Raw genomic sequence first — 18076 nt, 5'->3', positions numbered from 1 at the left:
CATGAAAAGTTAAAATATTGAATAACAATGTTTTGATACAATAACTTCAACTTCAACTTCAACTTTTTATTTGCATATTACGTCCATTAAGAACATATTTGCTTTGGAAATGTTTTGATACAATAATTAACATTTGCTTTGGAAGAAATGTAAAAAGATTACAAAAAATGTTGACATTTAGACATTGCTAAAATTTACTTATTAAGCTTTCATATTACATATGAAAGCTTATTGTTTCTGTTAAGATTATTATTGTTATTTTTTTTTTGTGTTTTGTCCACAAATCGGATTTCTCAGAATCTAACCATAGGATCGTTCTGAAACTTTTACCTATCCCCCCAAAAATGGGTGGTGGCTGTTGATTTAATATATTTTCAAAACGTTTTACGAATCCGAAATCACCGAATTTTACGAAGGAATGCATTTGACCTACAATGCTGTAACTTTGTGACTATTTGACCTATTTTACTAATTCTTTTTTCTTTGAGTATCTTGAAACATTTACTTCAAATCTGCAATTTCGGATTTTGGCATTTCGAAAATTCGTCGCTGTCATTTCGAACCGGAAGTTATTACCAATTTGACAACTTCTTTAATAGTTGTGCGATTTTCGTGAAATTTAGAATGTTAGTAGATCTTGCCAATGCGACTTCAATGATGTCCTTGGAAATTTTCTAAATTATCTCCCCTTGGTGAAATTAAGGATCAAAGTTTTCAAAAAAATCGTCGAAATATAGGTCAGAATGACCTAAAAAAAAAATTCGATACTAGACAAGTAATTACTGTTTCGTACACAAAATATGGAGTTTGTCGATCGAACCGGAAGTGCCACCATCTTTAAACGTGAAAAATCAAAAAGGCTTTTTTGCTATTTTACTTACAGACTCGGGCGTCATATTTTCGGAATCCTGGAAGGAATGCCTAAAAATCTATCGGATCAGAATTTTGATTTCGGTCACGTGATGGTCACCATTTTGAATTGAAAATGAAAAATAGAAGCAATTTGAAGGGCCGGGACTTTGGAACACAAGAACTCTCCTTCTAATTAAGCTAGAATGTTCAAACTTGGTGTAGGCGTTCACTAGGTCAATGTCATGATTGAGTTCAAAGATGAGCATTTTTTGCCTAGGGTAAGCAGAGATAAGCAAGCTGATTTGTTGATTCTTTAGGGCACGATGACATTGGTTATAATGAATGGAGGGCGATGAAACTCTTGTCAATCGAGAGGCTAATAGCTGGCCTGTTGTGTGAAATCATTGTATCATTTTTTGAAAATGTCCGGGGTAGCCGAAAAAAGGAGATCGAAATCCAAAAAGTCGTACATTAACGATTTGGGGCATTTTTAGAGGTCGTGTAAGGTAAAATAAAGCATGCATATACATATATTATTGATATTAAATATATCATAAAAATTTTGACACAATACGCCCATTAACACCCCGGACTCTGTGCCTTACCCCCATTTTGATCCCATTAAAAAAAAAAGAGTTTTAGCAAAAAAACGATTTTCGGAATTTAATATTGGTTTTAACCCTGTATCCAGACAAGATATACATATTATTATAATCCCTATGAAATATTTTAGTTGTCCCCCGCCTTTCGAAGAAAGCAGGGGACTATTAAAATGGGTTTGTCCGTCTGTCTGTCTGTCCGTCTGTCTGTCCGTCACACTTTTTGGGACACAATAACTCTCTTCCTAATTGAGCTAGAATGTTCAAACTTGGTGTATGTGTTTATTAGGTCAATGCCTTGATGGAGTTCGAAGATGAGCATTTTCCGCTTAGGGTAAGCAGAGATAAGCAATTTGATTGGTTGATGCTTTGGGACACGATAAATCTCTTCCTAATTGGGCTAGAATGTTCAAACTTGGTGTATGTGTTGATTAGGTCAATGCCTTGATGGAGTTCGAAGATGAGCATTTTCCGCTTAGGGTAAGCAGAGATAAGCAATTTGATTGGTTGATGCTTTGGGACACGATAACTTTTAATTGAGCTAGAATGTTCAAACTTGGTTTATGTGTTTATTAGGTCAATGCCTTGATGGAGTTCGAAGATGAGCATTTTCCGCTTAGGGTAAGCAGAGATAAGCAATTTGATTGGTTGATACTTTGGGGCACGATAACTCTCTTCCTAATTGAGCTAGAATGTTCAAACTTGGTGTATGTGTTGATTAGGTCAATGCCTTGATGGAGTTCGAAGATGAGCATTTTCCGCTTAGGGTAAGCAGAGATAAGCAATTTGATTGGTTGATGCTTTGGGACACGATAACTTTAGTTCTAATTAAGTGAGATTGATGAAACTTGGTGTATAGTTTCATTACAGTAATACCTTGACTAAGTTTGATAATGAGCATTTTCTGCTCAGGGTAAGCAGAGCGATACGCAATTTGATTGGTCGAGACTTTGGAAAACAATAACTCTCCTACTTTGATTGTCCCCCGCCTTTCGAAGAAAGCAGGGAACTATTAAAATGGGTTCGTCCGTCTGTATGTGCGATTAATTAATATATGTCATCTATTTATTTGGGGATTTCGGCGGGGGACATCAGCCTCACTGTTGGCTTGTTATTTACTGCTATAATATGAATTATCACTTATTCCCCGTTAAATAAATATCGGTCACCGGGTGCAGCTGTACAACTTCAAGGACCCTGGCTTCAAGTCAATTTACGGCTTCCATGAGGGGAAAAAAGTGGAATTTCGCCGTGACAGCGGCACCGATTGTCCGAAAACCATGACATTTTGACACAATACGCCCATTACCACCCCGGACTCTGTGCCTTACTCCCATTTTAGCAAAAAAACGATTTTCGGAATTTAATATTGGTTTTAATTAATTTTGAAATTGCAAATGCAAAGAGATTTTATCGCCTCTTCCGTATGTGATAGGTATTGGTACTATACACATAATCCTTAAAAGACAATTTTTTAAAATGACCGTAACGATGTATCGACACTAGAAACCGAAATCGCCTATTTTGACCTTTTTTGACTGCTGAGGCATCCTTCCGGTGGTCCAAATCTCTGGAATTTCTAGCGGTTGGCTGCGCCGCGATGATATTTATCACATATTAAATTGAGAAAATCCTCAGATATCAAGAACAATAAAAATTCGATACAATACGGCAATTTTTTAAGCAAAAAAACTTTGATTGTTGGGGGTGGGTTTTGAATTTATTTTGAACGTTCTCGGAATCCAACACTCTTCTATTTTTAATATGTGATAACTAAAATCCCCAAGGTACATTCTGTGCAAATTTGAAGGCAATCGGATCACAGGAACGTTGCCTGGACAGAGCAAATCAACCCGGTCGCGAAAATTTACTCATACTTCAAAGTGATTATCATGTTGTGTTATGATCGCCATGTTAGATCAATCTGAGTCTCTGATCCACCGTCATCTACCAAACCACTCCGAAATATACCCAAAATCCCAAAATCGACCGTAATTTCTTTTTACTTCGCGCATGTGCCACGCTGGAACCAAAGGTACGTTGACTACCAAATTACGGCGAGGAACTTTTCACGTTGGTACCTAGGTGCACTGAAAACTTCAAGGCGATACCTGTATTCGTTCAGGTCGTTTGATCTTGACACGGTTCCTGCCGTTCGTTTTTTCCGCCATTTACGGCTTCTGTAATGGCGAAAAAAGTGGAATTTCGCCACGACACCGGCACCGATTGTCCCAAAACCATGAAATTTGGACACAATACGCCCATTACCACTCTGTGACTTACTCCCATTTTGATCAGATTAAAAAAAGGAGTTTCAGCAAAAAATAAACAACCGATTTTCGGAATTTAAATTTGGTTTTAATTAATTTTGAAATTCCAAATGCAAAGGGATCTTATCGCCTCCTCCGTATGTGATTGCTATTAGTACTATACACATTATCCGTAAAAGACATTTTTTTTTAAAATGAGCGCAACACCAGGAACCGAAATCGACTATTTTGTCTTTATCATACATTAAATATTATATGCCATCGGTTAATTTTTATACGCCCACATTGAAATGTGGTCGTATATTGTCGTCGCCGCCGTCCGGACGGCTAAAGTTAATATCCGATTACTTTAAATTTATACACAGTGTTTAAGGTCATGAGAGGAAGAAGCCTACTGATTTTAAGCGATTTCCGATAATTACTGTCAGAATTATGGTCCTTGACCACTTCAAAAAATCTTGTGCACGCTCTAGAGGTTAAATTCAATATCCGATTGACTTTAAATTTATACACAGTGTTTAAGGTCATGAGATGAAGAAGCCAATTGCTTTTCAGCGATTTCCGATAATTACTGTCAGAGTTATGGCCCTTCATCACTTAAAATAAATCTTGTGGATGCTCTAGAGGCCAAAGCTAATGTCCGATTGACTTTAAATTTATACACAGTGGTTAAGGTCATGAGACGAAGTAGGCGATTGATTTTCAGCGATATCTAATATTTACTGCCAGAGATGTGGCCCTGATCACTTCAAAATATCTTGTGGACGCTCTAGAGGCCAAAGTTAATATCCGATTGACTTTCAATTTATGCGCAGTGTTTAAGGTCATGACACGAAGATGCCTACAGTATTGATTTTCAGCGATATCTGATATTTACAGCCATTTCCGATAATTACCGTCAGAGTTATTGCCCTTGATCACTTTAAAAAATCTTGTGGACGCTCTAGAGGCTAAATTCAATATCCGATTGACTTTAAATTTATACAGTGTTTAAGGTCATGAGATGAAGAAGCCAATTGATTTTCAGCGATTTCCGATTGAATCCTTTGAAAATCACACCTAACACTAAAACTAAAAGCAAGAAACGGGCCGGTTTACATTGAAGCACAACTAATTCCTGTCCTGCGTACTCTGTATATAAAAAACGGTTTTCTAAATATGCCTTGGATGGTAGCCACAAGTCGACAATTTTTGTTTTGTATTTTTCCCATTTTGTTCATAAGGTAAATGTAACTTTTCAGATACCTGATGACATTTATACTTATTGTTTCAATAGATTCTAATAACCCCCATTGCAGTTAATATGAAAGCTTTCATATCTGCTATGCAGATCTAGTTATTATTATTTCTGTTTTTTAATATTATACTATTATTATTATTACAGCATATTTATAGTGCTCAGCGGAACTTACAGAGTGACAATACAAAAAAAAAACAAAAAAAAAAACAATGTTAACAGTTGTATTATAAGTTCCATGGTAATAATATACTAAAATACAACAGGGTCAGATAGAATCCTGTTTAAATTAAATATGTGTTTTTAAGTTGTTTTTTTAAATAAATATATAGAGATGTAGGTCCTAGACCTACAACATCTTAAACTAAATTTTTAATTGTAGGTCTAGTTGTAATTAAATTAGCCTATTAGTATTATCAAAATGGCGATCAAGTACCGGTATTTAAAAATATTGTTGACCTATTTATTTTTGTGGGTGTGTGGGTGTTACTGTGACCCAGATGTGAGATAATTAATACATCACAAGTCTCAAGCGAAATAGGCCTATAGCCCAGTTCATGAAAGTTGTTAAGATATTGGAAAACAATGTTTTGATACATAATTCCACATTTGTTTAGGAAATAGATTTATAACCAAACACAAACAAAAGAATTTCTGTTAATGTTAATGATACCGGTAGTAAAAAATTATTTTTAACTTTCTAATTTTTTTTTACTCGTATTTTCTAAAGATCGCTAGGATTGGTCAATAATGACGTAAGTGAAATTTAATCCAATCGTAGCCTTCGTCTCATGTTATGGGCGCCATTTTTCTTTTCGCTAACTTGATTGATACTATTTAAAACAATTTAAGGTAAGTTATTATAATATTTCTCAAAGTTTTAATTGTTGTAAAGACCAGGTTTTTGTTATAGCTAGCCAATTTAATGATTAGTTACGATTTATCACTAACAACATGTCTAAGTTGCTGAAAATCGCGTAAAAATAAGTTTAGTGTGATTATGACTCATGACTCGCAAACAATTTGGATTTGGTATTATGCATGGCGTCGAAATGCCAATTTCATTGATTGATTAAGTACACCGAATTATTTATAATTTGACGAGTTGTCCCAGAAAATTCTTCAGTTTAATTTGAACTAGATCTATGCAGATAATTGATTTATTCATTTCATTTTCATGGCATATCATTGCCATTGTGATTGTCGAATTGGGGCGCCATGGTTGTGTGGACGAGTTGACCAATGTCGTGTCAACGACTAACTAGTGTACATGTATTTTGATATTTGTGGACTACATAACTAGACTTTTTGTGTGGACGAGTTAACTGGCATTCATTTTGAATGATTACAGTTGTTTTCGGTAAATTTAAACTGTGGTACACTATATTGGTACTTGAAAAAAGGTGAATTTATTTCGTCTTTATTTTTTTTTTCAGAGGTTGTAAATTAATAATCCACCAGTGCGGTATGTGAAAAATGTGTCTAGACAAGATGGTAAATTGAAGTAAACTTATTCTGTCACCCTACATGTTATTCCATACATGGGCCGATGATCTGAAATCCGTTAGTTCAATGGTTCTTGGGGTTGAAAGTCAGATATAGAGATTACCCCTCAGTACTGCTGTCCAATAATCATACGTTCCCTACCTATTTCCCTGTAGTTTAAAGGCAGCTAATGGCCCGTAAATTTAAATCTTTCAACCTTTTATTCAGATGGTCCCAATATTGAATAATTTCTCAAAGTATCATAAAATCTGTCATTGAGTCGACTGGCGTGGTTTCGAATCCCCGGTTGTACGTGGCAAGGAGTAGGGTCGCCTGTCCAACCTCGTGGGTTTTCTGCGTGTCCTCCGGTTTCCTCCCACTGCTAAAGACCCTACGCGCAGGTGAATTGTGTAAATATTTAAAAATTAAACCATATGTTAGTCCCGAAATGACCTAGTTTGTGTCGAGTGGACGTTAAACCCCATTTCTCTCTCTCTCCCTTGTTGCTGGAAAATAAAACATGACACATTCCTAACTCAACATTAACTTCTTAGGGCAAGTAGTTCAATGATTTCACTTGCCTGAAAATGAAACTGATTGCCCAAATGTACAAATTGCATCAATTTTGCTTTGTGGGATAATTAAGTCATATAGGTGGGATTGTTTATGTAGTCTGATAAAAAAAATCTCCAGTTAACTTTTAATGTCGCTCCCCAGTCCTTTTTATGTGGACGTATATTGTCGTCGCCCAAGTCCGTCCGTCCGTCCGTCCACAATTGCTTGTGAACACTTTACAGGTCACAATTCTTATCCAATTTCAACGAAACTTGAAATATAGGTTTATCTCCCCAAGATCTCGGTTCCTTTCGATATTAATATTAGCATGTATCGGACCGTAACTTCGTGGATTATGGCCCATGATTGTACGTAAAATCGCGTTTTTAGGTTGTGAACACTGTCGAGGTCACAATTTTTATCCGATGTGGTTTAAACTTTAAATGTATGTTTATAACCCACAGATCTCGGTTCCTTTCGATATTCGCGCATATCGGACCATAACGTCCTGAATTATGGTCCCTGATTGTACGAAAAATCACGTGGACCCCATAGAGGACACAATTTTTATCAGATTTAAAAATCGGACTGAAACTGACGGACAAAATGGCCGCCCCTCGTTCGCAAATACATGTAATGTCAAAATATTGCGTATCAGGGTTGTGGACTGGAGGTCACAATTTTCATCTGATTTTGATAAAATTTGAAATGCATGTTTATAACCCACAGATCTCAGTTCCTTTCGATATTCGCGCATATCGAACCATAACTTCCTGAATTATGGCCGAAAAATCACGTTTATAGCTTGTGGTCCCCCTAGAGGTCACAATTATTATCCGATTTAAAAAAACGTTTGAATATATCACCGTTATACTGTAAGGATGGTTGAGTTTGAATTTCGTAAAAATCTAACCAAAACTGACAGACAAAATGGCCACGCCTCATTGTCAAATGGCGTAAAAATATGGTATATTAATGTTGTGGACCCTGTAGAGACTTGAAATGCATATTTACAACGCAAAGATCTTTCGATATTCGTGCATATTGGATCATAACTTCCTGAATTATGGCCCTTGATTATATGAAAAGTCGCGTTTTTAGGATGTGATCCCTCAAGATGTCACAATTTTTATCCAATTTAAAAAAACGTTTGAATATATCACTGTTACACCCTTATGATGATTGAGTACGAAGTTTCGTACAAATTGGACCAAAACTGCCGGACAAAATGGCTGCTCCTCGTACGCAAATATTGTAAATATATGGTATATCAAGGTTTTGGACACTCTGGAGGGGGGAAACAAATTTGATCAGATTTTGATGAAACTTGAAATACATGTTTATAACCCAAAGATCTTGGTTCCTTTCAATATTCATGCATATCGGATCGTAACTTCCTGAATTATGGCCCTTGATTGTACGAAAAATCACTTTTTTTGAGCTTGTTCTCTGTCCATCTCTTGCAAAATGTGGGCAAATCATGCATGGCAACCGCTTGTTAAAAAATGTATGGGGATTGTTCATAAATTGCTGCAATTAAATTGTATCTTTTTCTCACTATACATGTAACTCATACCCTCGTATGTAGAACGGAGGGGCTGACAAGGAAAGCTGTCTAGTCGTATGGCGTATGCCCGCCTTCATTAGCCCAGGTTAGGAGCAGAACAGTAGGACGTTAACCTCCATTTCATTTCATTTCATTTCATACCCTCATCTTTGAGAAGAATCATCCCATCTGATCTAAAAAGATAATTTTATGTTTTCAGATGGTGAGCTTGTGACCCGGATGGATGAATGATGGAAAGACAAATAATAAGTGCTGTATACAGTATTTGGTATAAATCAGTCATTGAAAGTCATTACAGCTGAAGATTTTAATGACGCTCTGTACCGGTACTAACAATGTTGATTACAGTCAATGGAAGGTAATCCTTTGTATGCATTTACATTTCAATACAGTCATATATTTCCGTCATCCACTCCTGTGGTCTGTCATCCATATTTGTCTTAGCACAATACAGGCCTTAGTCTTAGTTAATCCCCTTTCCTTCATGGATTATAGCACCTGATTGTATTGAAAAAATCACATTTTGAGCTTGTGAAACCTCCAGGAATCACAGTTTTTATCTGATTTTTAAAAAAAAAAAGGTTCAACTATATCACCGTTACATCTTAATAACAGTTGAGCTCAAATTTCGTGAAAATCAGACTAAAATTGCCCAACAAAATAGCCAAGGTTTTGGACCCATCTAGAGGTCGCAATTTTGAACTTAAAATGTATGTATATAACTCAAAGATCCCAGATCCTTTCAATATTCGCGCATATTGGGTCGTAACTCCCTGGATCTCATTTCCTTTCAATATTCATGCATATCAGACCATAACTTATAGATTATGGCCCCTGATCGTATGAAAAATTGCATTTTTAGCTTGTGGACCCTTTAGAGTGACAATTTTTATGATAAAACTTGAAATGTATGTTTATATCCCAAAGATCTCAGTTCATTAGAATATTCAGGCATATCGGACCAAAACTTATGGATTATGGCGACTGATTGTACAAATCACATTATAGAGATCACAATTGTTATCCAATTTTGATGAAACTTAAATCGCTTTTTGGGCTTGTTCTCTGTCCACCTCTTACAAAATGTGGGTGTATCTTGCATGGCATCTGCTTGTTTTCACTGTGTCTCTTAGTGTTTCCATGGGAATCTGGGGGGTTGGATGGCCATGGATTATGGCGACTGATTGTACAAATCACATTATAGAGATCACAATTGTTATCCAATTTTGATGAAACTTAAATCGCTTTTTGGGCTTGTTCTCTGTCCACCTCTTACAAAATGTGGGTGTATCTTGCATGGCATCTGCTTGTTTTCACTGTGTCTCTTAGTGTTTCCATGGGAATCTGGGGGGTTGGATGGCCATGGATTATGGCGACTGATTGTACAAATCACATTATAGAGATCACAATTGTTATCCAATTTTGATGAAACTTAAATCGCTTTTTGGGCTTGTTCTCTGTCCACCTCTTACAAAATGTGGGTGTATCTTGCATGGCATCTGCTTGTTTTCACTGTGTCTCTTAGTGTTTCCATGGGAATCTGGGGGGTTGGATGGCAGACTGGTTAGCTCATGTCTGTCATTGAGTTAACTGGCATGGTTTCGATTCCTCAGTTGTATGTGATGAGGAGTAGGGTCAACTGTCCAATCTCATGGGTTTTCTCCAGTTTCGAATTATTGAAATAAAATGGAACCATATATTAGTCCCGAAATGACCTAGTTTATATCGAGTGGACGTTAAACCTCATTTCTCTCTCTCTCTCCGCAGGAATTTAGTATTTTGTAGTAAGATTGGGTGTCTCTACTTTCCATATCCAAACTTACCATATTTTATTCGAAATAATCTCCCTATAATTACTTTTTTCGGAATGCATCTTTAACTGAACATTTTTTTTGTTTTAATTTCAGGTTAATCAAACCTATGAATGTGGTCGAATAAGGTGTGGAGTTGATTAATAGCAACATTGAATGTGGGTTGAATATGGTGTGTTAAAGATGCAAGAAAACACACGAAATGTGTAAACTGTAATGGATTATAGCCTGGCGCTATCCAAATTACAAAACACCTGCCCTTGAGTCTATGAATATTTATTTTTTATGGCACCCACATTTTCATGTCGCTGCCTCTGTCCGTCCAGATGTACCTCCGGTGAAATTTGTTTGTGGTCACAATTATCCGATTTTAATGAAATTTAAATGCATATTTATATTCAAATCATCTGGGATCGGATTCATTTTGAACTCTAACCTCATGGATTATGGCCCCTTATATTGTGGAAAAATTGGGTTTTTAGCATGTGAGCCCATCCAGAGGATTTTGGCATAGAATATTACACCTGATTGTACGATCCATTGTTTTTAACTTCTGGATCCTCTAGAATTCTCAGTTTTATATGCCAACATTTCCCATGCCCGAATTAACCCTCTTTGCTGAAGATTTGGCTTTCGAGTTCAGAGTTATGCCCCATAGCCAAAAACTTTGAATTTGATAGGAGTTACAGTTTTTAACCGATCCTTTTCAGATTTGGTGTAAAGCATTGGATTCATGAGATCGGAAACCCCAACGATATGCAGCGATTCGAAGATAACCTTTTCAAAAAAGCTTGTGAATGTGATGAGGCTACAATGTTTTAATTTGCCGTGTAGCATTGGGACCATGAGAGGACAAATCCAATAAATATCAGCAATCCACACTTAACCCACTTTTTTGGAAATTATGTGAACGTGATAAGGCTACAATTTTTTTAACAGATTTTTTTCTAATTCTATATGAAACATTGGGACAATGGGTGATTAGCCTTATTTATATTCCTTATTCTCTTTTGCAATATGTTGGTGTGTCTTAGATGGCAACCACTTGTTAATTGTATCAATTGTGTTGTAATATTTTGAAAACAATAATAAATAATAAATATCAAAGTGGTGTTTTGTTTCATGTTTGCAATTTTTCAGCACAACTAGGATTATTCAGTGTGCTATGAGGGAAATTAAGCCCAGATGTGGCTTTTCTGAATTGTCCTCTTTTAATTACACAGGTTTCTTTTTTTTACATGGACGACAATTTCTACATGGAACTTCGGCTTTTCAGCCCCATCACTATAATTTGCCAGGCCCTAGATCTACTGATCAGGCGAACGGTGCAGAAAATCCTGGGAGGGTGGAGTAACTTTCATGACTGACACTGGGATCAAATACAGTCCCCCCCACCTGGTTTGTGAGCTAGGCCTCACACTGTTGAAGTCTGCAACCTTACTGTGTAGAAGTGATAATAACAACCAATAAGCACTGGGTTAAAGTGAGAAAAACACCCGATAAGCACTGGGTTGAAGTGAGAAAAACACCCTATAAGCACCGGTTTGAAGTGAGAAAAACACTCCATAAGCACTGGGTTGAAGTGAGAAAAACACCTGATAAGCACTGGGTTGAAGTGAGAAAAACACCCGATAAGCACCGGTTTGAAGTGAGAAAAACACTCCATAAGCCCTGGGTGAAGTGAGAAAAACACCTGATAACCACTGGGTTGAAGTGAGAAAAGCACCGGTTTGAAGTGAGCAAAACACTCGATAAGCACTTGAGTTGAAGTGAATAAAACACTCAATAAGCGCTGGATTGAAGTGAGCAATACACTCGATAAGCACTGAGTTGAAGTGATAAAAACACACGATAAGCACTGAGTTGAAGTGAGAATAACACCCGATAAGCACTTGGTTGAAGTGAACACTTCGTTGAAGCCTAATTTGCATATTTGGCATGGCTTCTTCCTCACTTCAACATCATTTCTGCCTTCTTTATTTCATTGAAAATTTGAAGTGTTGTTACGGAAGTGTGGTAGAAATGAACACTTCAGATATCAAATTTTTCACTTCGAGCACGTCTCGGTTTAGTGTCACCTACACTTCATATGGGTGGCGTCATCACTTCATTTGCGTGAGGGTTGTCGCGTTTCAAGCTATAACTGGCCAGCGACCTCGAGATTGTAGTTCTGGGTTTGGTCCCTGCAGGGTGTGAGCGTATGTGACTTGCCGTAGGAATCAAAATGCCAGATAAAATTAGAAACTCGGGCAAAATATTTTTGGCGATTAGTCGCCCTCTACGAAAAACTACACTCTTTTGATCGAAAATGCTAAATAGTATTTTGTATGGAAGCCTATAACTACCATTCAAAACACGAAATTCGAAAAGTCGAAGAGTAGAAGTTACGACAAAATGTGAGGCGACAGCACGCTATACAAGCCAAAATCGACTCGAAAATAGGAAATTAAGAAATAATACACTGCGATAATAGCGCCCTTCGTTTTTTCCTAATTTCTAATTTTCGACTTGCATTTTGGCTTATGTGCCGTCTTGTCGACTTTCGACTTAGTCATATTTTTGTATTTATTGATGTCAGTAAGAAGGCGCCAACACGCATACCAAGCCATTTTGGCTTGCTGTCGAACTGGCGACTTTTCGAGTTTCGCCTCGGAAGTGGTTGTAGTCCCAATTTGCCAGGACGCAAACTAAATCATTTCAATAATTCGTTTGCACGTAGAGGTCTTTAGCAATGGGTAGAAACTGGGGTATCGGAGAAAACCCACAAGGTTGGACAAGCGACCCTACTCCCTTGTCATGTTTAAGCCACACCACTTGAATCAATGGCAGACCTTGTGATTTCCCGCGCACGTGTTAAACCACTAGACCACCCAACCCCCATGTAAGATGGATTTTGTAAGTTTTAAAATAGGCCTACATAATAAATTAAATTGTTGTAGCCTAAGGTGTGATTCTTTATCAGACACTTTTGGCAGATAAAATATTTGACTTTGTGGAAAAAAAAATATGAATAATTCCTTTATATAAAAATTATTATCCATTTTGACGGGAAAAAATGAAAGACAGTGTGAGCCCTGATTGCACGTATTCAAATGCGACATGGTAAATTGAGACTACTACAACTACAATGCAAGTCAAAAATAAGAAATTAGGAAAAAACGAGGGACGCTATTATCGCTGTGTGTATAATATAGTGATTGTTATCGATAAAACTGTGTTGTGTTATACATGTATTGTTGAAATTAACTTACCCTTCATACATTACTGTATACTTTGTACACCAGCGAGTTTATTTTTGTTTATGATACGTTTCGGATCAAAGGAGCTACCCCAGATATCACGTGGCAGTGGCAAGATAACTAAAAACCATTTGATTTACTCACATTCTTCAGAGGAAATAAATCGCTTAAATGTTTTTGTAGTTTTATGGTATTTTGAATAACAAACCACTGACAATTGTCACTTACAAACATATGATATTTGTGGGTGTGTTTCGGAATTTATAAAACGTGATTAATATTTTTAAAAGATGAATAAAATGTTAAAAGTATTTAACAAGTTTGAAACTAATCCACCAAATACCCAATGTTCCGATGTCTAGACTTGAATGTCAGCCCCATAGACCCTTTCAATGATACTTTGAAAATGCCAAGGTGTCACATTCCTTATTGGATAATGGCTATCTATCTCACTTAATTAAAATGATCTTTCTCAAGATAAAATACCTTTTGGCTCTAAAACTTCTCTGGTTTACGTTATTTTATTAACGTAAGCCTTCATTAAGAAATAATAATAAATTTGTGATATTTAAATTTAATGTCAAATAAGCCTATAACATTTTTCAACAAACACATTTGATTTAGTGATTTATCTTTTTACAAATAATCATAATCCCAAAACAATTTGCATATGGCATGTTTAGTATTATAGGTCTTTAGGCCTTCTAATACCAAGAAATTGGCCGTTTAAAACCATTCTACATGAAGATATTTTTATAGACAAGAGTGCTCTTCTTTCAATGACATTTCATATAGCTTTCTTTTGTTGCTGTTTTTTTTTTTGTCTGTTTATTATTTTCAAATAGTATAATTTATACTTGAATCATATAGTACTATATAAAACCGTAACAAAGGGTTTTGTTAACTGGGGTTTTGAGTGTTTTTGTTTCTTGGGGTCTAATTTGGGGTGTCATCTAAATTCTTAAATTGCCTTACATTAATATAGTCAGATGGACCGTTGCTGTATTTCCCATGCCATGAAAAGAAATGGATCAGAATTGTTTTTGTGAATATGATGGTATATTAAAATTATGGGACCCGGTTAATGGGCAATATTATCATTATTCTAAATATATCTATATATCGCAATTGGTTGCCTGTTGAAGCTAGAATTGACTATAACATTCTGACAACTATCCATAAAGCCAAGTTTTCTGACATATATGCGTGAACTGTTTTCATTCACTACTCCTTTGTGACAAAATTTGCGATCTTCAGCAGATAAAACATTGCTTTCGGTTCCCAGATATAATAAATTGTATGGAAAATACTTTTTACCAGTAAAATGGTGCATATTTATGGAATGAGGTTCCTTGACAGATGGACACGACACTTCTATTTTCAAGTTTTAAATCAACACTAAAGACACATCTGTTTACCAAATGTTTGTGCAAGAATAAATAGTTGAACTCACTGTGAAGCGCTAAGGAATGACCCGCGGACATAATTTAGCGCTATATAAGACAATTTATTATTATCATTATTATTATTATTATTATTATTATTATCATCTAACAACGTAGCCATAACGAACGTTTGTTAATGTCTTGATTTAAAGTTAGGTGAGGATGGCAGCTGTCCTAAGTTAAAATTGATTTTAGTTAAAATTGTCACTAAAATAGTTTTGTGAAACACCACTATTTTAAGTTATTATTTTAAGATTTTAACTCGTGTATCTTAAGTTAGGGTGAAATTTTAGTTTAAGACGATTTTAAGGAAATTTAAGTTTTTGTAAAATAGGACCCTATGTATTCCAGTTCAGTTATTAAATACCATTAATATAATTTTAATGTTTTATCATCAACGCCATTCTAAAGTTAAGATTGGTATTTCAGACAATTTTAATTTGATTATGAGTAATACCACTGATACATATTCTAATAAAATCAAACATAACACTTACACTGCTTGTACTGTACATGTATATGTAAGAAACCATACTAATAATAACATAATTAATACATCGGCGTACACAGTTCTAACATAATTCCTCATATTCACAATTATATCGGTAAAGTCTCCATCGATACACAGGGCAACAGTGTTTAAGCAATGCGCAATAGAGGGCTTTTCACGCTACGGATACCTTACTATCACTTAGTGATGCGTGAAATCAACAAAAACCGGATTCCGTTTACGTATTTTTTATAAGTTAATGTAGGCTACACTGTAACAAAAAAAAATAAATCTGTGAAAATACGTAAAAAGTTCCAGAAACAAGTTTACCAGGAAAATGTTTATCTGTATATATTTGTTTTTCCTGTAATTTACAGATTTTTTTCCAATTAACGTACATTCCCTTTTCAAATGCAAAAAAAAATCCAGTTAACTTTTGTTTCCAGAGTATTGAAGGGGAAAAAATGTCTATGACTTAGAGGCAATTAACTGTTCGCTGTTGTAGCATGCCCAAGGACTTTCCATTCAATAGAGGTTTTCCGATGCATGCTTGGCGTACGTACTATCAATTTACAGGCATGTGAACTCAACTTTAGAGACAAACCGGCTTACACTGGCCTACTATCGAATGCAATACCGACCGAAACCAGAATATATATTTCTTGTTTACGTATTATTTGTTAGTTAATGTACTAGAATCAGTATATATAAAATCAAAGTGTGTATGTATGTATGTGTGGGTGGGTCGGGTGTGAGTGGGTGTGTGTTCGCCAGCAGGCTCATATGTGACATTAAATTAAGCAGCATGGCCCCGTTAATGTTTTGACCCATCGAATTTGGCCCCCGGTCGAACTTGACCTGGGCAACGGGCGATAACGCTTCGTCGCCGCTCTCCACACCTGCATATGTGATATCAAATTAACCAGCATGAGCCCGTGAATGTTTTAGGCCATCGTATTTCCTAGCTAGGACAGTGCCTGGGATGTCGAGTGGTTAGATATCTATCTAAAATAGTGCAAAGGGTGTCAAACGGCTTTGGGGCCGAATGTTCAAAGCTCCGTAAACTTTTAACGTCTCATTAACATGGATTTATTTAATGGATCGTTATCTTGAACGGAGATAAAGCCTGTTGATGGAATCCCAGTTAACTTTAGCATGTCGTTAATTTGAGGTTATATTTAACGGAGGTGTTGGGCTCCGTTATCTCTTTAATGATGGCATTAGTCAGCTGTCAGTCGAAGTATACCCTTAGCAAAAAGTCACAGATTACAGTGTAATTTTCTATGGAACATTTTAGGGGTAGGGCGGTGGTGGTGAGGGGTCTATCTCGTTTTCTACAGAATGGAATTCTATAATAGTCTACAGAATTTTGGGTGCCTGTAGGAAATAATGGCCCCAAATAATCTACACTTTCTGTAGTGCAAATCACATAAATTTTTTTCCTACAGATTTATGCTAAAATTTCTAAAGGAAAAAATAAACTATTCTATAGGTTTTTTTTATAGTGTTTTCGTAGTAAATTCTACAGTTATCTTTTTGACTTTAATCACGATTTGCGAACAGACTGCACAGTTGCCCAACTGTCTCCAGTTTCTTGTTAATACTAACTTCTATGAAGTTGTTATACATGTACATTGAATTTAAACATTCAAAATTCAACCAATGACCAAACATTCTTTGTTTGGATTAACTTTAAGCAGTCCGTCAGCTCCTGGATAATGAAACTGACTTTCCAGCAACAGAAATTTAACGGACCGTTAACAAACGACACGTTAGCAAGATAACGACCCGCTAGAGTTTAACCGTTAACGGATCGTTAAAATAACTTATTTTAGAGCAACCGGCCCCTGACGTTTTAACTAGAGACCTCCTGGTGGTTTCAAGCTGATGTAATCTCGTGTGATTTATCACTCTTTATTATTTAGTTCAGTGTGACCCAATTCAACAAATATAAAGGTTAAATCATATTGAAACAGAGTGCAATTGACTATATCTCACAGGTGTGTCCACCGGGGCTTTTTTTTTCAAACGGCCTGATTTCACGATGTCAGGAATAGACCATAGGGTGTCGCGTTGTAGGATTCCTTTCCTAGAACCGTTCTTGGGATGTCGAGTGGCTAGATATTTATCTAGAATAGTGTAAGCGGTATCAAACAGTCTGCCATTTTAACTAGAAAACCTATTGTTTTATCAATGTTTTATTTCTTACTCGGGCGTGACATAATTCAAAAATTAATATCAGCGGTCGTGAATATATGACTGTTCATGTATTATGTAATTGTTTACTTACTTAGTTTTTTACTATTGAAACTTTGTTGTATCAAATAGAAATAATTGTGAAGACCAAGCCGCGTATTTTCGTGAAATAATGTAGTGAACGTTTAGATCAATATTGGTACTAAACCCTTTCTAACAAAACCAGTTTTACATGGTAAACTATCGATAATTTAAACTAAATCATTTCTAATTAAAGATGTTTTCACATAATAAACGATCAACAATTTCAACGGAATTCTTTCTAATGAA

At 36.0% G+C, this 18076-nt stretch overlaps 1 long non-coding RNA gene across 1 annotated transcript; it reads left to right on the top strand.

The window, feature by feature from the left end:
* The first annotated feature begins 6235 nt into the window (after positions 1 to 6235).
* LOC126830721 (uncharacterized) lies at positions 6236 to 11350 on the top strand. The gene is made up of 3 exons (XR_007683939.2): positions 6236 to 6452; positions 8765 to 8923; positions 10473 to 11350. It is a non-coding gene; the product is annotated as an uncharacterized LOC126830721 (long non-coding RNA).
* The last annotated feature ends 6726 nt before the right edge of the window (positions 11351 to 18076 follow it).

Source organism: Patella vulgata, chromosome 8, assembly GCF_932274485.2.
Source record: "Patella vulgata chromosome 8, xgPatVulg1.2, whole genome shotgun sequence".
Classification (NCBI taxonomy): Eukaryota; Metazoa; Mollusca; class Gastropoda; family Patellidae; genus Patella; species Patella vulgata.
The sequence above is the reverse complement of the archived record's forward strand: the minus strand, read 5'-3'. Positions and strand labels throughout refer to the sequence as shown.